Source organism: Callorhinus ursinus, unplaced genomic scaffold (genome assembly GCF_003265705.2).
Source record: "Callorhinus ursinus isolate GAN/ISIS: 27379988/994484 unplaced genomic scaffold, GSC_fseal_2.0 scaffold27, whole genome shotgun sequence".
Taxonomy (NCBI): Eukaryota; Metazoa; Chordata; class Mammalia; order Carnivora; family Otariidae; genus Callorhinus; species Callorhinus ursinus.
The window spans coordinates 11,867,005-11,887,641 of NW_027397089.1; positions in this window are offsets into that span (position 1 = coordinate 11,867,005).

Consider the following 20,637-nt stretch of genomic DNA (forward strand, 5'->3'; position numbering starts at 1 on the left):
TATATTCCACATCTGTTCTTTCAGTTACTATGTCCACATTTTTAATGTATTAGTTTCGTATGGTTGCTGTAACAATTACCACAAATTTGATGGTTTAAAGCAGCACACATTTACTTTTTTTTTTTTTAAGATTTTATTTATTTATTTGACCGAGAGAGAGAGAGAGAGCAAGTGAGCACAAGCAGGGGGAGCGGCAGGCAGAGGGAGAGGGAGAAGCAGACTCCCTGCCAAGCAGGGAGCCCAATGCAGGGCTCAAACTCAGGACTCTGGGATCATGACCTGAGCTGAAGGCAGACGCTTAACCAGCTGAGCCACCCAGGCGCCCAACACACATTTATACTTTTACAGTTCTGGAGGCCAGAAGTCTGACAGCAGTATCCCTGGGCAGAGACCCAGGTGCTATGCTCCTTGCAGGTGCTCTAGGGCGTCACTCTGCTTCCTTTCCTTTTCTACCTTCAAGTCCTCCATCTTCAAAGCCAGACATTTAGCATCTTCCTTCAATCATTACATTGCCTCTGTCTCTGCTCTCATCAGATCTCTTATGTGGACACTTCTGATTACATATAAGACCCACCTGGACAGTCCAGTGTTGTCCCAATTCAAGATCCTTAATCCCATCTGCAATGTCCGTTTGTCATATAAAACACTCTTCATAGGTTCTGGAGATTAGGACATGGCTATCTCTGGGGGCCATTGTTCAGCCTAGTACACATATATACTTAATATTTTAGTTCTCTAATAAGTCTAAACTCAGAGCCTTTCTATCCTTCTCCCAAATAAGCCAGGGCTTAATGTTGTTGTCTATGATTTTTAATTCTAGCATTTTGAAACATATACAAATTATCATTGTTTTTTAGATTACCAATGTGCTTTTCCGATGTCTACTTATTAGTTTTTGCATATCATTCCTTTCTTCTGGGTTCGTTTTCCTTCTTGCATCGCAAGTATATTTTTAAGACATTAGTTTATTCAAATTCTTATCTTTTGATAAAAATTTATATCTAAAATTATTTTTATTCCACCTTCACTTTCCATCTAATTTAGTTGATTATAGAGTCCTGGGTTCTGGGGTGCCTGGGTGGCTCAGTCAGTTAAGCGTCTGACTTTTGATTTCAGCTCAGGTCATGATCTCAGGGTCATGAGATCAAGCCCCACATTGGGCTCCTTGCTGGGTGTGGAGCCTGCTTAAGATTCTCTCTCTCCCTCTCCCTTTGCCCCTTCCCACCTCCCCAAAAAAGAATTCTACGTTCAAAATATTTTTCCCTCAGAACTGTACAACAATTCCTAGCAGAGTACCAGAACCTCTGGATGAATGAATGAGTTTTACAGATATTAGGAGAACAGAATAGTGAAAATAATCCTGGATTAGGAGTCAGATAAACTGGCCTTAAATGCCAGATCTTCTACTTATTATAATTAGGCTTTGGCAAAGCCATTTAGCGTAACAATCTCACTTGAAGATGGGACCCTAATTCATAACATCCTTGCGAGTTTCAAAATAAAAAGAATATAATGAATTTGAAAACTATTTGTTAATTGTCAAATTGCACAATTTCTAAGTAATCGATTAATTATTGCAAGGTAATTAATATCAATTGATAAATGTCTCCAGGATACTGATTTAAATCTGCATCCACTTACTGAGTTTGATAATGTGCCTTGCAGATGATTTAGAATTTTTGATAAGGTTGGTTTATTTTTCACTGCTAAACAATAGAATTATTTTATTATGCTTCACAGACATAACTCTTACCCGTAGAGTTTAATTATATCAATTAGTAAGTATACTGGCACAGCAAAAATGGATATTATATAATTAAAGAATCAATCCAGTATATCAATATATTGCTTTCATTGTGGTTTTTAAAATAACTTTAAGTATAAATGGTTACTTGGGAAACTTGATATTCCTAGCAGTAATGTTTTCTTGACAGGAAATTATTTATTTGAGATTAAGTGAATTATATCTGTAGAGAAGATGACAGATGAAGTTTAGAATGAATAATGACCCAGAATCTATGATGGTTAGAAGAGTTTTTCTTCTTTTGCATTGCTGTCAGTTGTGCAAGCATTTTTTAAAAATTTTATATTTTTATTTATTTTTTAATAATTTATTTATTTTTATTTAAACTCAATTAACATATAATGTATTATTGGTTTCAGAGGTAAAGGTCAGTGATTCATCAGTCACAGGCCCTCCTTAATGGCCATCACCCAGTTACGCCATCCCGTGCACCCCCCCCCCCAGCAACCCTCAGTTTGTTTCCTATGCTTGAGTCTTTTATGGTTTGTCTCCCTCTCTGATTTCATCTTGTTTTATTTCTTCCTCTCTTCCCCTATGATCCTTTGTTTTGTTTCTTAAATTCCACGTATCAGCAAGATCATATGATAATTGTCTTTCTCTGATTGACTTATTTGGCTCAGTGTAACAACCTCTAGTCACACAAGCATTTTTCTCACAGATAAGATTTTCAAAGAAACTACTAGCAATCAGGTCGAGGGAACAAAATGGATTCTTTTTGGCATAAGGATACCCATACCCTACAAGACACAAATGTATACACATATGTTTTAATAGCAGAGTCATCTAGTTAAATTATTCTTGTCTGCCTTGGTGGTATTTGCTAAGCTTATTTAGAGAAACTGGTTTATCTGTAGATGTCATCCCTATCTCTTTGTCATTCCCTGAAATTGAGGAGAAATTATTTCTATTTTTAACCTGGCCACACTCAGTTATGTTTGATGGGCCTCCTCCGAATTTAAATTGATCAGTTTCCTAATCCTCCACTTTGAAATAAAGTACTCAGCTGTTATTGGTTCTCTGTATAGATATTAGAAATGCTTATTGGTCTGTAAGGCTTTTTCTGCACAAACACCTCATTTACCAAAGTGATTATAATAGTGGAAATAAAAGCTGAAGCATCAGTTCATAATGGGTAGAAGGAGGTGGGTAGCAGCTGGGTTCATCGGGTTGATTGCTCTTTGTCCCCTTGGGCATTTTCCAGAGAGGCCTTTCAGATTTATTCTCATTATGTTGCAGAGGCATGAACCTAAAGGATTGCCACTTAATGGTCCCCACTATAGACCAATTTTCTTTCATACTCAACAGCATGGACACAGTACAAATTTACCCCTCAGATTTTAGGTCTCAAACTGTTAACCTCTTTACAGTTGCTTTTATATTGCTTCAGCTAATCTTGGCATGTTAAGGGTTCCACCACCACGAACAGTGACTAGTACATAATAGGGGTAAGTAAATATTTATTACATGTAAAATGATTGAAAGCTTTTATTTCTTCTTTTTTAAAAAAAGCTTGAAATGCTATTTTTTATGGCCCAAGATAAATGTTTAAGCATAAAGATGTTTAAGCTAAAAAACAGTTAATTCCCTAAGTGTTTATGTATCTTTAATAGCTTGTTACCATATTAGTGTCATGCTGTCTGAGTTTTAATCTATCTAGGAGTTACCTTGTGTGTCTTTTTTATTAACATTTTATTCTTTGATCTCAGTGTTTCAAAGTCTTTGAAAATTTTATCACTTCTTTTGTAGGCTTGTTTTTGGAATCTCAACATCATACTTTAAAAGGTCACTAACAAAGAACCTTTTATTTGATTTGTAAACACCCTGGTTTTAAATACCTGCTATCTAAACAACAATCAGTCTGGGAAAGAATGAAAAGCCAATGAGGTCAATTATTCCTTTGCCCCAAATCCAAATTGATAATCTTCAATTATGATATTCATTTTGTCTAATTATTTAAAGCTTTGGCAAAAGTATTGATGGATGAGAAAGTTGATGTTAAGCCTGCCTGTCTTCCTTCTTCTTTCTTTTCTTTTCTTTCCCTTCCTCCCTTCCTCCCTCCCTCCCTTCTTTCCTTCCAGCCCTCCATCCTTCCATCTCTGCATTTCACAGAAATGTTCAAGATTCATTCTCACAACATGACTTACTTCGTTAAAATTTGGATGTGTTTCATTGCATAAAATACCACCTATCTAAGATAGTTATATTTCCATTTAAAATGACCAGATGAAGTGGTTTGCTCTAAAGGCCACATTTACTTTGAAATAAGAATAATACTACTAGAGTGAAATTTAAAAAATAAGCTTTGGCACAGTCATTAAACCATCATCCAGCCCAGGTATGTTGGCAAGAATGCTGGTATTCAGGGAACACTTCTGGTCCTGGCTCTTCCACCCATCTAGTATGAATACTTCTTCAGCTTAAAGTCACCTCTAAGAGGTGAGAAACTTGATCATCTAAAGAAGCCCAATTCTAATTCTGTACCTAGCACTTACCACTCACTAGAGGTTTTCTGTTCAATCTAGTCTTAAAGGGTTCAAGGTCCAGGTCAAACAGTAAGACTCCCACCCAGCCCTTCTTTAGATAATTGGTGAGAAGTGTAAAACCTAAGATCAGAAGATGTGTTATGTGAAGTCTGGGGATTTTTGCCATATTTAACTGGCCCTTTTCTCTCCCTGGTTCTAGCTGGTTAGTATATAGTACGTAAAACACTGTCACCAGAGAGAGAGAAAGTAATCAGTGAGAGGATTTACACACGGGAAGAAATGTATGTTTAATCTTTATATAGCTTAGTTCCCAGGGCATAGGGAAGGGAGGGCCTCTGGATTCTTTGCAAGGTTAGAAAATATTTGGAGGGGCCAAACAGAGACTAGACCTCCAGCTGCAGCCATGACAGACCCGCCAACCAACATGGGAATATCTGGCATAGCTGCAGGTGACCCAATGGGCAGAAGTTAAAAAATCTTGGTTTTCAAGTAAGATCTGTATGTCTGTACACAGCCCTCAGAATCCTATCTCTAGATGTGGCTGAACTGCCACTTTGTAAATACAGAATTGCTCCTTTGTAAGCCTGAAGCCAGTGCCTACAAATTGGGGGAATCACTCCACGAACCCCCACATAACCTGTATATATGCACATTGTCCAGCTAAAAATATCTATAGGCCGTGCCCAGCATGGCTACTTACACCCATTCATCTCCATGGCCTTAAACTTACTATACATCTCACTATGTTTCTGGAGGCCCTCTCTTGGCTACAGTGACCTCTTGCACATCAGTCAAAAGACTGAAAGTAGAGTCAGGAACATCAGGATTGGTTTCTACTTTGTTTCTTCTATTACTGAAAGTATCTGACTCTATTGTAATTAATTGCTTCCTGCCTGTTTCTTTCCCTGGGTTATGAGATACTCCCCAGAGAACCGAGGAAGAACAATGGAGTACATTATTATCTAAAATCAGTGCCTTACTTTTTTTTTTTTTTTAATAACCGTTCTGGAACAGATAATTTATCATAGTTTGATGCCTCAGGAAACATTCCATTTTGGTTACATGGCACGGAGAGAAGCTGTCTTAAACTTCCCTCACAGACTCCTTCATATACTTGGCATGAGGCTAATGCTTCACACTGGAATCTTCTCTTCCCAGCAAAATTTGAATTTCTACTTCTAGATTAGAATCAAATAAAGATTAGAAAGCAGTCCATTTTAATATTTAAAGACCATTTTAGGAATACTTATCATATCCTGCCAGTTATTAATGTATCCTGCCAGTTATTAATGTATTGCATTTACTAAAAATTGCTAAGTACACTGCCAAATTTTTGTTAATATTATAATCAGAGTTACTTAGTTACTGGTATTTCTGCAACCATGGAAAATTCCATGCAATTATATACAGAATGTATTTTCTCCTTCGAAACAGCAAAGCCCCCGAGGTTCAGCCTAATGGCCATGCTCTTCCAGATACATTATTCATTGTAAACTAGCTTTCCAGAGTCCTACATTATGGAAAACTAATTACCTGTCACATTTTAAAACATACGTAAGCATTTTGAACAATCTTTCATTCCTGGTCAACTGCTTTTTTTTTTTTAATTATGAACATTTTTTGGTAAAGTTTAAAAAATAGAAAAATAACAAATTAGGGAAATTTGACTAATTAAGAATTTGCTGCAATTCGTTATTAGATGAATGATAAGTAAGTAAACTGTAGGATGGGCAAGAGATTTATGTGCTGAGTCAACTATTAAAATGTAAGTCTTCATTGCTTTTGATTCTGTGTAGGTGCTAGCCCTGAAATGGAAGTGATAAGAGATGTGTCTCCCAATTGAGGACATGAAAGACACCACTCACCAGTTGTGGGCAACACCTTTGAGAGGATTAAATGGGATGCTTTTGCTAGGTGCCCTGCTCCCTGTATATGGAGGTTTCCCAAAGCATAATATATTGAATTATATGCCTGGAGGGGGTTTTCAGGTCACCCAGACCAGTCTTATGTCCTTAAGTTCATCCTTTGCTATAGTTTTTAGGGAAGGATATTCAAAACTAGTCTCAAGTAGAAGTGGTCAGAAACCCTGGGAAGTCCTGAAATATTATCATCCACAGAACAAATATAGAGAAAAGTTAAACAATAACAACAAACCAGGTACAATTTTTTTGGAAAGATTTATTTATTTTTGAGAAAGAGCATGAGTGGGAGGGACAGAAGGAGAGAGAGAGAGAATCTCAAGCAGACTCCACACTGAGCACGGAGCCTGACATGGGGCTTGATCCCAGGACCCTAACTAAGATCATGACCTGAGCCGAAACCAAGAGTCTGACGCTTAACCAACTAATTGCCACCCAGTCACCCTGAAACCAGGTACAATTGTATTAGCAATATCTAGAATACAGATCTCCTCCAGTCAAGCTCTCTCCATTAACTCCACCACCCTGCATTGATGTCTGATTAAATTTAGAATGCATTTAAAATCCTGCAAGATTCTATATGAATTGTCCCCTGCCACTCTGTCTGACACTAGCTCTTATCACACTCTCACAGTGTTCCTGGCTTCCTCTGCTTCACCTACCAGAAGGTAGCTGCAATCACTGCATCCCTTACATATTATTTAATAAGTATTAGGACTCCTGGGTGGCTCAGTTGGTTAAGCATCTGCCTTCAGCTTAAGTCATGATTCCCAGGGTCCTGGGATTGAGTCCTGCATCAGGCTCCTTGCTCACTGGGGACCCTACTTCTCCCTCTGCCTGCCACTCCCCCTGCTTGTGCTCTCTCTCTCTCTCTCTGACAAATAAATAAATAAAATCTTAAAAATAAATATTTAGACAAGTCTACAAAAAATGGAGAAGTTTCAAATATGCATTTGTATGTGTATATATATAAATACATGTTTGCATGTACATATATGTGTGTGATCGGTGCTTTATAGTTTTCTAAGTACTTGTTTCCTTTGATTTCTATCTTGTTTCTAGAAACTTTCTCACAGTTTCTATCAGTTCTCTAAAAACTCCCATATTCTCAATATTAGATTATTAGGATGTTAATTATTAGGACATTAGCAGTTGTTAGAAGTAATTAATAAAAAAACCCAAGTCAATCAATGTGGCTTATTGGAGGCATTGAAAAAATAACTTAGTACAAAAATAGATGGGAAAAGTTCATTTATTGCTGTCAGAAAATACATGAAAAAGTCAGTGACTCCAGTTAGAAAAGTCAGACAGAAAGTGAGATTTTTAGCACAGTCTTGGAACCAAGGTAAGGCCAAGTGCACAGATACAGAATGGAGTGACAGTCGCCAAGATTCAGTTAGTGTACAGTGAAGAAACTGCATTTAGGGGAAACCTTGTGTGTCACAGACAATAGCCTCCAACCAGAGGAAAAAGTCATGCATCCTTAGACTGAAAAGCCTGTTGTGTCTTTAAGCCTCTCTTGTATGAAGATGATGATAGCACTTTCCATCATGGCACCACTTAATGAGAGTAGGAAACCCGGGCTCATGTGCCCTCCATAGGAGGAATAACTAACATATGTGTTCAGATTCTGTTTATGCTTCTGCCATAAATGGAAGTCATTTTCTAGGTCGAATGAGAAAGGTCGAATGCTTCATCCTAGCTCCAAGTTCAGCCTACGGCATGAGCCGGCTGTTGACCACACTGGCTGTGCTCACTTGCCCAGCTCTGAGCTTTCCCTCCCTCACTCGTGCTATGACAAAACTTCAACAGGAAGTGCTTATGTGTTACATATCTCTGAGGTTCAGGTGTGAAATTAAATGTTTAATTTAGGTATAAAAGCTAGACCACTTTTTGAAGAATGTTGAATGAAGGGACTATAAACAAACAGGAGGGTGATACAGACTTCTCCCTCCCCTGCCAAGTATTTATCAGTAAGTTTTTATTTATTTTTTTAAGATTTTACTTGTTTATTTATTTAACTTATTTATTTGAGAGAGGGTAGGGGAGAGCACAGAGGGAGAGGGAAAGGGAGAAGCAAACTCCCCGCTGAGCAGGGGCCCGATGTGGGACTTGATCCCAGGACCCTGAGATCATGACCTGAGCCAAAGACAGACGCCTAACTGACTGAGCCACCCAGTCTTCCTATCAGTAAGCATTTAAAAGACATATGGTCCTGCTCACAATGGGACTAATTTGCCATGAGTTATTGTGTGGCACGTTGTATTTTCCAAAATTGACAATGCAGTATTTTGAGTTCCACATGCTCTCCAGACCTTGCCTTTCCCCACCAAGAGGTGAAGTAGTTGCTTTAGGCTTCTGCATGCGTCATGCACTTCACTTGGAATGCTCTTCTCTTCTAAGCAAATACACGTTCCTCATTTTCATTTCCCGGCATAACCAAAAATCTCTTCTCCAGAGTCTAATGCTATTCACCTTACTCTGCATGTTCCTTCACTCAGTGAACTCATTTGTACTGTATTCCTCTCCATTCATGTGTGTTTTGTTTTTCTTTCTCTGCTTTTTCCCTGAGGGCCAAGTCCTGAATATTCAATTAGACCACTAATGACTGGAAATTACAGGGAAGCAGAGTTGGGTGGTGGGTTAAGAACATTGGTTCAGGGCTCAGACTGCCCAGGTCAGGAGAGTGGCTCTACCACTTATCAAGCAGTATGCCCTTGAATAGGCTACTAATATCTGTATCAGTCAGGGACCTACCAGAGAAACAGAATTACTGGGAGATCTATACGTAAATATATACATACACACATACAGAAAACAGGTTTATTTCTTGAAATTACATGATTGTGACCTGGCTAGGAAAATTTGAAATCTATTTTCTTTCTTTTTTTTTTTTTTAAAGATTTATTTATTTATTTGAGAGAGAGAGAGTACATGAGAGGGGGGAGGGTCAGAGGGAGAAGCAGACTCCCCGCTGAGCAGGGAGCCCGACGTGGGACTCGATCCCGGGACTCCAGGATCATGACCTGAGCCAAAGGCAGTCGCTTAACCAACTGAGCCACCCAGGCGCCCCTGAAATCTATTTTCTTGCCACACCAGTTGACAAGATCCCAACCCTGGGCCAGGCAAGCCATCCACCCTTTTCTTGCAAATTGGTGCTGGAATGATCTCAGTTGGACAGCAAGCAATCCATAGTAGACCTCATCCCGTCTCTGGCGGGGTCCCTCTCCCCTTCCTCTCAGTAGCTATTTCAAACCTTATTTATTCCTCCCCACTCTGCCAGAGGATGGGGGAGCCCTCCTCCTTTCTCTGGCTAGTCCCTTTGCTGAGTTGTAAATCTAAATCTCCCAATTCTAGTTCATCTCTTTTATTTTTAAGCTCTCCTCTCTTCTTGTTCTTGATCTTAATATATAAACTTGTTCCCGCTCTTTCCTAGGTCAGTCTTTAGCTACTGGCCTCCCTTCTTCAAACAAACTTATTGAGAATGTAGTCCTCTTTACACCCTCACTCGCTATTGACTCTTCCATCCGTGGAAATCTGCTTTCCACCGAAACTCTGCTTACAAGGTTGATGACCTAAACCACAGATCCGAGAGGTGACTAAAAAGCATGTTGAGCAAACTTGTTCCAGTCTCAGCAGCTCTGGACACTGTTTACTACTCTGCTCTGTATGGACCCGTCTTCTCTGGGCTTCTGTGGCATTGCTTTCTTAAATACTCACCTCCTTTGATATTCATAGTAATGGCTCAGCCTCCGTTTGCTCAAGTTCTCATGTCCTCCAACCACATGTGTAAGAACCTGGAGGCTTACTTAGTGCAGAGGGGCCTCTCTGTTGTCCAGGTGCCGGGGGAGGAAGGAACCGAAGACTCTGACAATCCATTGGGAGACTCACTTTTCAGCTGCTATTACTTCAGTCACTGCCACTCAGCATTCCTGTGGGAAACCTGTGAGACGTGGAGCCTTCAGGGCTCTTTCTTCAATGGTGAAAATGCTGATCAAATTAAAAACATGGGTTTATCTGAAGAGAAAAGAATTAGGGAACTTTAAATGGCCAGTTTTAAAAAATTCTGCCTAATTGGGCATTATCATACTTCACAGATTCACTTCTCAGTTACATGAAAATTTGTTATTTTTAAAAAAGATTTTATTTATTTTTTTGATAGAGAGAGACACAGCAAGAGAGGGAACACAAACAGGGGGAGTGGGAGAGGGAGAAGCAGACTCCTCGCTGAGCAGGGAGCCCGATGCAGGGCTCAATCCCAGGACCCTGGGATCGTGACCTGAGCTGAAGGCAGACGCTTAACGACTGAGCCACCCAGGCACCCGAAATTTAAGTATTTCTTAGAATATAGTTGCTTCAAGTAGTTTGGACATCTAAAAAATATATTTTTATATTTTTTTGGAGTTGTCAAACTAATTCTATTAGCATTAACTCTCTTGGTTATTATTTATTGACTGTAATTTGGCCAGTTCCTGGCTTATATAATGTTATTAGTGTTACATTTGCAGGCTATATGTAACCTTAGGGTATAAATTTTATAATCTTCCATTTACTGTGAAATATATGAGATGGATTTTAGGGATGTCAAACTGTCAAGTGTAAAGTAAAGAAAGCTAAGAAGCCATATAATAATTGCCTCAATTGGCTGGTGGTCAGCTATCAGAAAAAGCAATCATTGAAAAGGGGACCTGAGTGCCTTGAGGTGAATGAGTGAGTCAGTAGTTTTCCTGAAGACCAAATCAGAAGAAATACACTGAAATCAATAGTAGAAGGTAGGACATCAGCTCCATGTTTGTTGTCCTTTATTTCCACCTGAACAAACCACAGCAAAAATAGTGGACATTTATATTATGCTTGTTATATACAAATGCTACTCTGAATGCTTTACATCTATTAACTTTTCAATCCTCACAACTATCCTGTGAAGGAAGGGTTATCCTTTCCTCATTTTTTGTTTCATGTTCTCCATGAAACACAGAGAAATGAGTTATTTTCCCCAAAGTCACACAGCTAGTAGTAGAAAAACTATCATTTCAATTTAAACTCTGAGTTCATTGCAATAAAGGCTGGACAGAGCTCTGTGGCTCCATTTTACCAACACAAGTGACCACAGCTGCTTCTGTTTTTAATTTTAATATCTTTTATATTGCTTCCTCTTCTGTCACAAGAAAAAGACACAAAGGGCAAGTGATATTATAGAACAAACAAGTGCTTTGCCCCTGGGATACCTGCTATAGACCACAAGGCAACAAGAACAAGAAATGACTGATGTTACTCACTGCAAGGCATCAGGTAGTGAGAGAGGAGGCAGTTGCTGGCCTCAGAGCTGGGAGAGGGACATGCAAAAGTGTAGGAAGGTTTTGAGGGCATCTGCAGTTCTGAGTCAGTGGCATTTTGGATATTTATAACTTTTTCAAAAGATGTGCAGTGGCTTCTATTCCACTTTATATCACTGGAAACTGCTAAAATAGAAATTACTGTGAATGCTCAGCAGATGTGGAAAAAAAAATCTGATGGCCCTTTACAGGCTACATATAAAGTAATATCTTCCTGATACTCCTTGTGGAGGCTGAGGTGTTTGATATTTGTGTTGTTGAGGCTATAGAAATAATTATTGAATATATTTCCATTTTTTTAAAAAAGATTTTATTTATTTGTCAGAGAGAGAGTGCAAGCAGGGGGAGCAGCAGATGGGAGAAGCAGGCTCCCTGCTGAGCAAGGACCACCCCCCCTAATACGGGGCTCAATCCCAGGACCCTGGGATCATGACCTGAGCCGAAGGCAGATGCTTAACCGACTGAGCCACCCAGGTGTTCCTATATTTCTATTCTTAAGAGCACAACATTTTTTTGAATGAGATGATTTTTCATCCCAAAATTCAGAGGACTGATTTTGTCTCTTTGCTCTTTTGGACTGAGATTCCACAGGACTTTAGGTCTTGTCAAATGTAAATTAACAAGGAATTTATTTTCATAATTTCAATGATAAACCTCAGCAGCCTCGACTTGAATAGTTCCTGTGAAAAGAAACTTACTACTCACAAGGCAGCTTATTCTATTCTTAAAAAGACAAATTGAAGTATCAGAACACTGATATTAGGTAATTGTCAGACAGTGTTTTCACGATCTGTAAGTACAAAATATTCCTCATAGTTTATGGCTAAGCAAATGTCCATCTGACAGAGGTGTAACCAGGATATGCTTTCAAATCTATAACTACTAGTTTAAAGGACTCTTTGTCTCCTCCTTCCTCCCCATGCCTGGGTTTGGACCCAAGGTTGCCCAAATGCCAGTGCCCCACTCTATGCTCCCCCAAGACAGGGACCTGAATCTAGGGACCCACTTCAGTACAGTCATGTAACGGGTGTCACCACCCTGCCGAGTTCTGACACAGAGAATTCTTCATGAAGAATGTTTAGAACGGGGGATGGGGTGGGGGGAGGGGTTAGCCTGGTGATGGGTATTAAGGAGGGCACGTTCTGCATGGAGCACTGGGTGTTATAAACAAACAATGAATCATGGAACACTACATCAGAAACTAATGATGTAATGTATGGTGATTAACATAGCATAATAAAAAAAAGAAACATTAAAAAAAAGAATGTTTAGAATAGCAAACCTCTGTGATTACATTTCCTAATTTTCTACTTGAGACAGTTTTTAGTTTTTCTGACCTTAAGAGCCAGACTTCTAACACAAAGAGCAGACTTGTTTCAGAAATCCCATTGAAAAATTATACTGGTAGTCGAGAAAACTTGCCCTTTTAATTGTAATACTGACATAAACAAGTTAAAATTCTAATAAGACAAGGGATTTCTTTCTTTCTTTCTTTTTTAAAACAAAATAGCCACATTGAAGTTCCCAGTGTGGTTCTAAGACAATGGATACTACTCAACACTTATCAGGAAAAAAGGGCCAGAGAAGTGATTACTGGAACTGGATTGTGTGATATTGGATATGAAAGTCATCCAAGATTTAGCATTGTCCTAGTGAGGAAAGTTATGATACCCCAAATACCACAAGGTAATATTCGTTATAAGTGGTGCTGGAGAAATGTGTGGGAAGGAAACATTATCAATATCTTTAGCAGTTTTCCTTTAAGAATGAGAGTGTAACAGATACACATTGGAAACAGTGAAGTGATGTATTTTCTTTCCCTTTAAATTATGATGTTCTGGGACTTTCCACCAATGAAACAGTAGGTTTCAGGGCATCAGAGAACATGCTATTTCTTGCATGGATGCATTTAGGGCTCTTGTAAAAGCAGGCTTCTGAGAAGCAAAGTTTGTTGAGAGAGAAAAGGATTTCTACATTCCCAAACTCCTTGAAGTCTTAACTTCAAATTTTACTAGGGAGCACAGGAAGAGGGAGAATACAGTCTATGATATGGGTAGGCCTCTGTTGGTGTAGAGAAGGACAGGAAATCTCCAGGAAAAGAAGTAAGTGGAGAAGAAGAAAGAAGGGCATGTGGTCACATCTATGACTTCTTTCTCCCTGCTCCAAGTCAAGTTCTAGATAAGCCTCAGGTATGTGGGAGCAGATGGACTTTCTCATTTCCCTGGGCACAGGCTGGGATTTCAAGCCCCCTCAAAGAAGGAGAACAACTAACAAGGTGCATCCCAGGTGACAGGTTGGAATGATTGAGGGGATGCTCTCAACAGAGAAGAGGAAGAGTCAGCTCCTCTTCTATCCTACCAAGGCCAAGTTCAGGTAGTGGGGGGACCAGCCCAAGGATCTGGTCAGGACAGAGAGAAGACTACAAGTTCCCAGGGCACCTGGGTGGCTCAGTTGGTTAAGCGTCTGCTTCAGCTCTGGTCATGATCCCAGGGTCCTGGGATCAAGCCCCACATTGGGCTCCTTGCTCAGCAGGGAGCCTGCTTTTCCCTCTCCTTCTGCCTGCTGCTCCTCTTGCTTGTGCTCTCTCTCTCTCTGTCAAATAAATAAAATCTTAAAAAAAAAAAAAAAAAGACTACAAATTTCCCTTCCTGTGGGTTTTAGCAGCAGCTACCAGGAAGATGCCTGGTGTCCAGGCAGGATGAGAAATAGCTTGGCAGAGTTCAGGGATGGCCAGGAGCACAATGCTGGACCCAACCCCAGAGCTCCAGACCCCAGGATCCTTTTCTCCTCATGTCTACACTCAGATACCCTCTGACAGGAGAGACACTGATCAACTGAGCAATTACCTGAAATAAACAAAGCTAAACCCTAATAGGCTTTTAAAAAATAAGGGGAAAAAAATAAGGGAGCCTAAGTTACTTTTAATTGGCAAGTTCAATTCTCCTTTTGCTTCAAGCCTTTACAGGATAAGGCTCAGATCAAGATGAGAAGGCCTCCTTTATTTTCTAGAAAAATAAAGAATGCTTATTTTTTTCTCATCTCGTAGTATTGTAGAGGTGCTGATTCCTCCACAAAAAACATGACTTTAGATGTATTTGTTAATTTTATTTTGTGCAGGCACGAGCTCCCACTGAGAAAATTCTGGTTCCAAAAACAATTTCATATTTTCATGGTCACACCAGCATGATGGTCAGTGGCAAGGACATTGCTATATCCTCTACCCAGCCCTGTTTCCTTTTTTCTCCTGGGCACAAAGTTAAATTACATTTAAATTACATCTCAGCCTCCCCAGTAGTCAGGTGAGGTCATATGACTACATTTTAGTCAGTGGAATATGAGTGGAAGTAATATAGGCCACTTCCAGGCCAGGCCTCTAGAACTTCTTATGCAATCTATGTTGGTCCTTTTTTCACCTGTCAGCTACATCTAGCTGAGGATGCTGGCTGGAAGAGCCACTGGATGGAATGTGCCTGGGCCCCTTGAATGATTGTGTGGAACAGAGCCCCAAACTCCACCTGTTAAGAATTGTGATGGGTCTGGGATTTTACCCTACTTGCAAGATAGCAAGTTAACCCCTTACTGTTTCTTGGATCCTGGCAGAACACCCAAAGCTCCTGAGTCAGAGACAAAGGACTTCATTATTCCTGGCAAAAGCAGTAGCCCAATGCTTCATATTGGCTTGTGTCTATTCTTGTCTCCCAAGTTCCAATCAGGCAGCACAGGACATATGAGGGATGTCTACACATGCAGTGGAAGACTTGAACACTGAGTTTGGGGAATTCACCACTTTAATAGTAAGGAGAAGCAAGACTGCACTTTGCCAGGGGGAGGACATTATGTCATTTTTCAAGATTGCTCATAGGAAGTGTAACTCTGAGAATGGCTCTGGTAAAGAATAGTTGGGGTCTTGACATGACCAATAAAACTGGCAATGATACCCAGGGCCCCTGCAGAACTGGGCAGGAAATAAACCTTTAGTAAGTTAAGCCACTGGATTTTGAGTTGCTGTAGTAATTAGCCTATTCTACCTGATACATAGACTCATCTGGGAAGAACTAACCTTGCTCATCCCAGAAACTGAGAGGTAATTCCTTCTTTTCTTCTGCCTCATGCTTCATTTTCTCTATCTACAGCTGATAAACACCCAGGGGCTGGATTTTTAGACTGAAGGAAGCATCCATTTTTTTCTAAGGTAACTTTTTTTCCCTCAAAAATTATGACTAGAATTCAAGTATCAAGGTTTCATTTTTTTTTAAGATTTTATTTATTTATTAGAGAGAGAGAGAGAGCACAAGCAGGGGGGAGTGGCAGGCAAGGGAGAGGGAGAAACAGACTCCCTGCTGAGCAGGGGGCTTGATCCCAGGACCCCAGGGTCATGACCTATGCTGAAGGCAGATGCTTAACTGACTGAGTCACCCAGGCACCCCTCATGGTTTCAGTTTTATTAGATTCAGTGTCAATGTTTTATCTAAATATACACATTTGAAAAATTTGATCAGTGGCAATTCTGAGAAATTGGCAAAAATTTTCAAGGTGTCCCAATTAATGAGCCATTACTAAGCATAATAAATATTATTACTTTTATTTACTAGTGTTTATATACTAGTAGTAATAATAATTATACTATCACTATCATTAAGTTTTTAATACCTATTTCTTTTACTCACAATGGAAAAGTCAAGTGCTAAAAATATTGTAATAGTGGGTATTGTGCAAAAGAACTAGCAGTATGATGTTTTGCAATATCCAGGGAAGCTAGCAAGAACATTAGAATGTATTTCTTCTCCATGAGCTACTATGGTGAGTTCTTTTAATGTTTAATGCTGAACTAGGAAAATTCACAAGAAGACACATTTTTCTGTGGAAAATAGTGTGAGTTATTACTAGGTCTCATATGGTATAAAAGTACTTTATGTCATATCAAGAGTGAAACAATGGGTTACATTGCTTGAAATAATATTTAACATTTTCCACCACTGATAGGAGTTACAAGTATCATTTGTGTTCATAACGATTGGATCTCTTTCATTTTAAAGATGATACTACTGATCTGCCACCTGTGGAATGAGACATTTGAGTAGCTTTCCAGTAATAGAGATAGATTCATATAGACCCACTCCTCCCACCCCCTTTCTGTCCTGTTAAGGGCAAATTGTACAATATAACCTGAAAACAAAACAAAACAAAACAAAAAATTGGCCCACCAGGGGGATATGAACATACAACTTTGACCTCATTATTGTACGTTGGCACCATTTTCTACTCAAAAGAGCAACCCTGTCACAGATAATAGGTCCCTGCCCTGCAAAGTTCTTTTTTTTTTTTAAGATTTTTTAAAAAATTTATTTGACAGAGAGAGACAGCGAGAGAGAGAACACAAGCAGGGGGAGCAGGAGAGGGAGAAGCAGGCTTCCCGCGGAGCAGGGAGCCCAATGTGGGGCTTGATCCTAGGACCCTGAGATCATGACCCAAGCCGAGGGCAGACGCTTAACGACTGAGCCACCCAGGTGCCCCTAACAATATGTTCTTAATCAATTTTCTATTTTCACAGGGTTTCAAGCAGACTGCATTATGAATGCATCACACTGAGTTATATTCCTGTTCAAATATAGAGACGTAATATATATTTTTCCTCCTAGAATTGATCTTCTGGGGTTCTACATTTTGTAAAAATAAGAATTTCCTATTTGGATTTCTGGATGACTTAATTTATGACTATCCAACCAACTTTGATGTCTGATACCCACTGTGGCAAAACTAGTGACTGTCCATAATGATATATGGGTGGATGCTATTTCCTGAAGTGATTTGTTGATGTTTGTTTCTCCAGCAGATTTATGTTGTCTATTAAGTCTTTCACCACCGTCTGATATAATTAATGACTTGTGAAACTTGCCTCTTGTAGCACAAAATCCATCACATGGCAGACAATGCAGATGGGCATTCCATGAGATGAGCCAAAATTTTTAACAAAAAGCCTTCCTCAGCCCATTGGGAGCAGATATATGAAGAGTCCTTGCCACCTGGAATTTATTCTCCTTCCCTATTCATTGTCCCAGAACATGGGGCAGCAGCTAGACTTTGTGGCTGAAACGGAAGCTTTGGTTAGCAATAGGGTGAGCCTAGTCCAAACCAGTGTGGTCATCCAAATGTTTTCTTCAGACTTCACTGATATTTGCCAGTACCTTTGTTCTTCATTCACAGCTCTTTCCTTTACTCAGTATTTTATGAAATTCTATATATTATGTGTTAGGTTATTTCCTAGACATTTAATAGTTTTATTGCTATTGTTCAGGGTATCCTATTTCCTAGTACATTTTATAGTTGGGTGGTGCTGCGATAGAGGAATGTTGTCGATTTTTACATGTTGATCTTGTATTGAGCAAACTTGCTGGACTCCCTTATTCTCTGCACCAGTATTGGTTATTTTGTCTCTTTCCTTCCAATTCTTATACCTCTTATTTCTTTTTCTTTATGTTGTCCAGGACTTTAGTACTATTTTAAAAAATAAATGGGATAGTAGAGGATGTCTATGTGAATTCTCTTCATGAAATCAGATGATTGCTGTGGGCTTGCAGTAGATAGTCTATTAAATTAAGAAGTTCGTTTTCTTAGTTTCCCAAGAGAAACACACTTTTTAATGACTGTATAGTATTCTTTTGCACAAATACATTGTTATTTATTTAGGCAATGTCCTACTGAGAAATATTTAGGTTATTTTCAGAAATGTATTTTTGCTATTACAAAAAATCCTACAGTAATAATCTTTGTACATATTTCTTTCCACATTTGTGTAAGTATGTATGTAGGAAACCTTTCTTTTCTTTTTTTTTTTTAAGTAGGCTTGATGCCCACATGGAGCCCAATGTGGGGCTCGAACTCAGGACCTTGAGATCAAGACCTGAGCTGAGATCAAGAGTTGGCTGCTTAACTGACTGAGCCACTGACACCCCAGTAGGAAACATTTCTAGAAGCATAACTGCCGAGTGGAGGATGTGTTCTTTAAATTTTTGATAAATGTTATCAAAGAGAGAAAGACCTGAGCATTTATTCATCTTGTTCTGTACATTATTTCAAGTTAACTAAAGACCCTTAGTTGATGAGAGTAAGTTTTATAGAATCCCAAATGAAAATATAGGTAAGGCGATAGCATTATAAATGCATCATTTTGTGATTTTCAAAGCAGTAATTGATTCAAAGAGTGACCGTTAATGGATGTCAAAATCTTGAAGGGAAAAGTTGATGATTATAACAGAAGGATCGACAGCCACTGTCTGAATGTACTTGTTAGGGTTAACATTGACATAGCCCAATAACCAGACTTTATGAAATACACATGAAGTAGTCTCACAAAAAAGCTTGAACCTGAATCTAGGCTTCTAATATCTAATTTCCAGTTTAATGGGAGGAGAGGGGAAGGAAAAAAATTTAAATAGCACCAGGAGGAAGCAATCAGACAAATCCAATATGGGGACACTCTACAGAAGAACCATCTTATTTCATTCACAAGTCAGTGACATTAATATGAAAGGGAGAAGTGACTTCTAAATTAACAGAGCTTTAAAAAATATAACAAATAGCATGTGTGGACCTTGTTTGGTTCCTGTTTCAAATGAATCTGTGAAAGATATTTTTAAGACAGTTGAGGAAATATTATTACAAGCAAGGTATTAGATGATACTGAAAAATTACTAAACTGTTACAAAAGAAAATAGAATTACATTTATGTCCCTATATTTTAGTGAAACTTATGGAAGGTACCTATGATTCTAAATAAAACAATACCAGGGATTTTCTCAAAAGTACTATAGTACCACCCCTCAAAAAACAAAACAAACCAGGGCGCCTGGGTGGCTCAGTTGGTTGGGCGACTGCCTTCGGCTCAGGTCATGATCCTGGGGTCCCGGGATCGAGTCCCGCATCGGGCTCCCTGCTCGGCGGGGAGTCTGCTTCTCCCTCTGACCCTCTTCCCTCTCGTGCTCTCTCTCATTCTCTCTCTCTCTCAAATAAATAAATAAAATCTTTAAAAAAAAAAAAAACAAAACAAACCAAAAGTAAGCCAAACCCAAACAAAAAACAACAAAAAACAAAAACAGGAAAAAAAGGAAGGAAGAAAAGAAAAAGAGTAGTTGAAACAAATATGGAAAAATGTTGATAATTGTTTAACCTGAGGAATATGCAGGTCAGTTACATGGTTCTCTGTACTTCTGTGTGTGCTTTACAACTTTCATCTCAAGTCCTTTTTTTTAAAGATTTTATTTATCTATTTGTCAGAGAGAGTAAAGCAAGGGGAGCGGCAGGCAGAGGGAGAAGCAGGCTTTCTGCTGAGCAAGGAGCCTGATGCAGGACTTAGTCCTAGAACCCTGAGATCATGACCTGAGCCAAAGGCAGATGCTTAACTGACTGAACCACCCAGGTGTCCCATCTCAAATCCTTTTAATTATTACAAATTAGCTAAAGTCTACAGGGTTTAAAAATCTGAAACCAAATTATTTTGCTTTTGTGAATTGCAAATACAAAAAAAAGTCATAATAAAATTTTCTTGATCTTAGAAACTCCAAAGAAATTATAATCCAAATGTCTTAAATTACTCCCCCCACCCTGCCCATCCTCCCAATTCTAATTTCCCAATCTCTTTTCTGCTCAGTCTCAGCCAGATGATTCTCATTCCAGTGTCTGTGTAGATTCAGGGATTATTTAATACAGTGATTCTGAATCTGATGACCAGACTCCTTGAGTTTCTGATTTCATTTGCTTGAGATGAGCTAGGGCAGTGGTCCTCAAACTTTACTGTGCCTTAGAATCCCTGTGAAGGTTCAGGAAAACAGATTGCTGGACCCTACCCCCAAGCTTGCATTTCTAACAAGTTTCCAGGTGATGTTGGTTCTGGTCATGGTCTGGGGACCACAGTCTGATAATTATTGGGCTATGGAACTCACAGTTTTTAAAGGCTTGAAGTTGATTTTAATGCCAGCCAATGCTGAAAATCAAAGCTAGAGAAGCTTCAATGGGTACTGCCTTTAAAGGATATGGTTCTTTTGGGAGCTCAGGAAGTTAATTTAAACAGGCTTCCTCTTTATTTTTTATTGTTATGT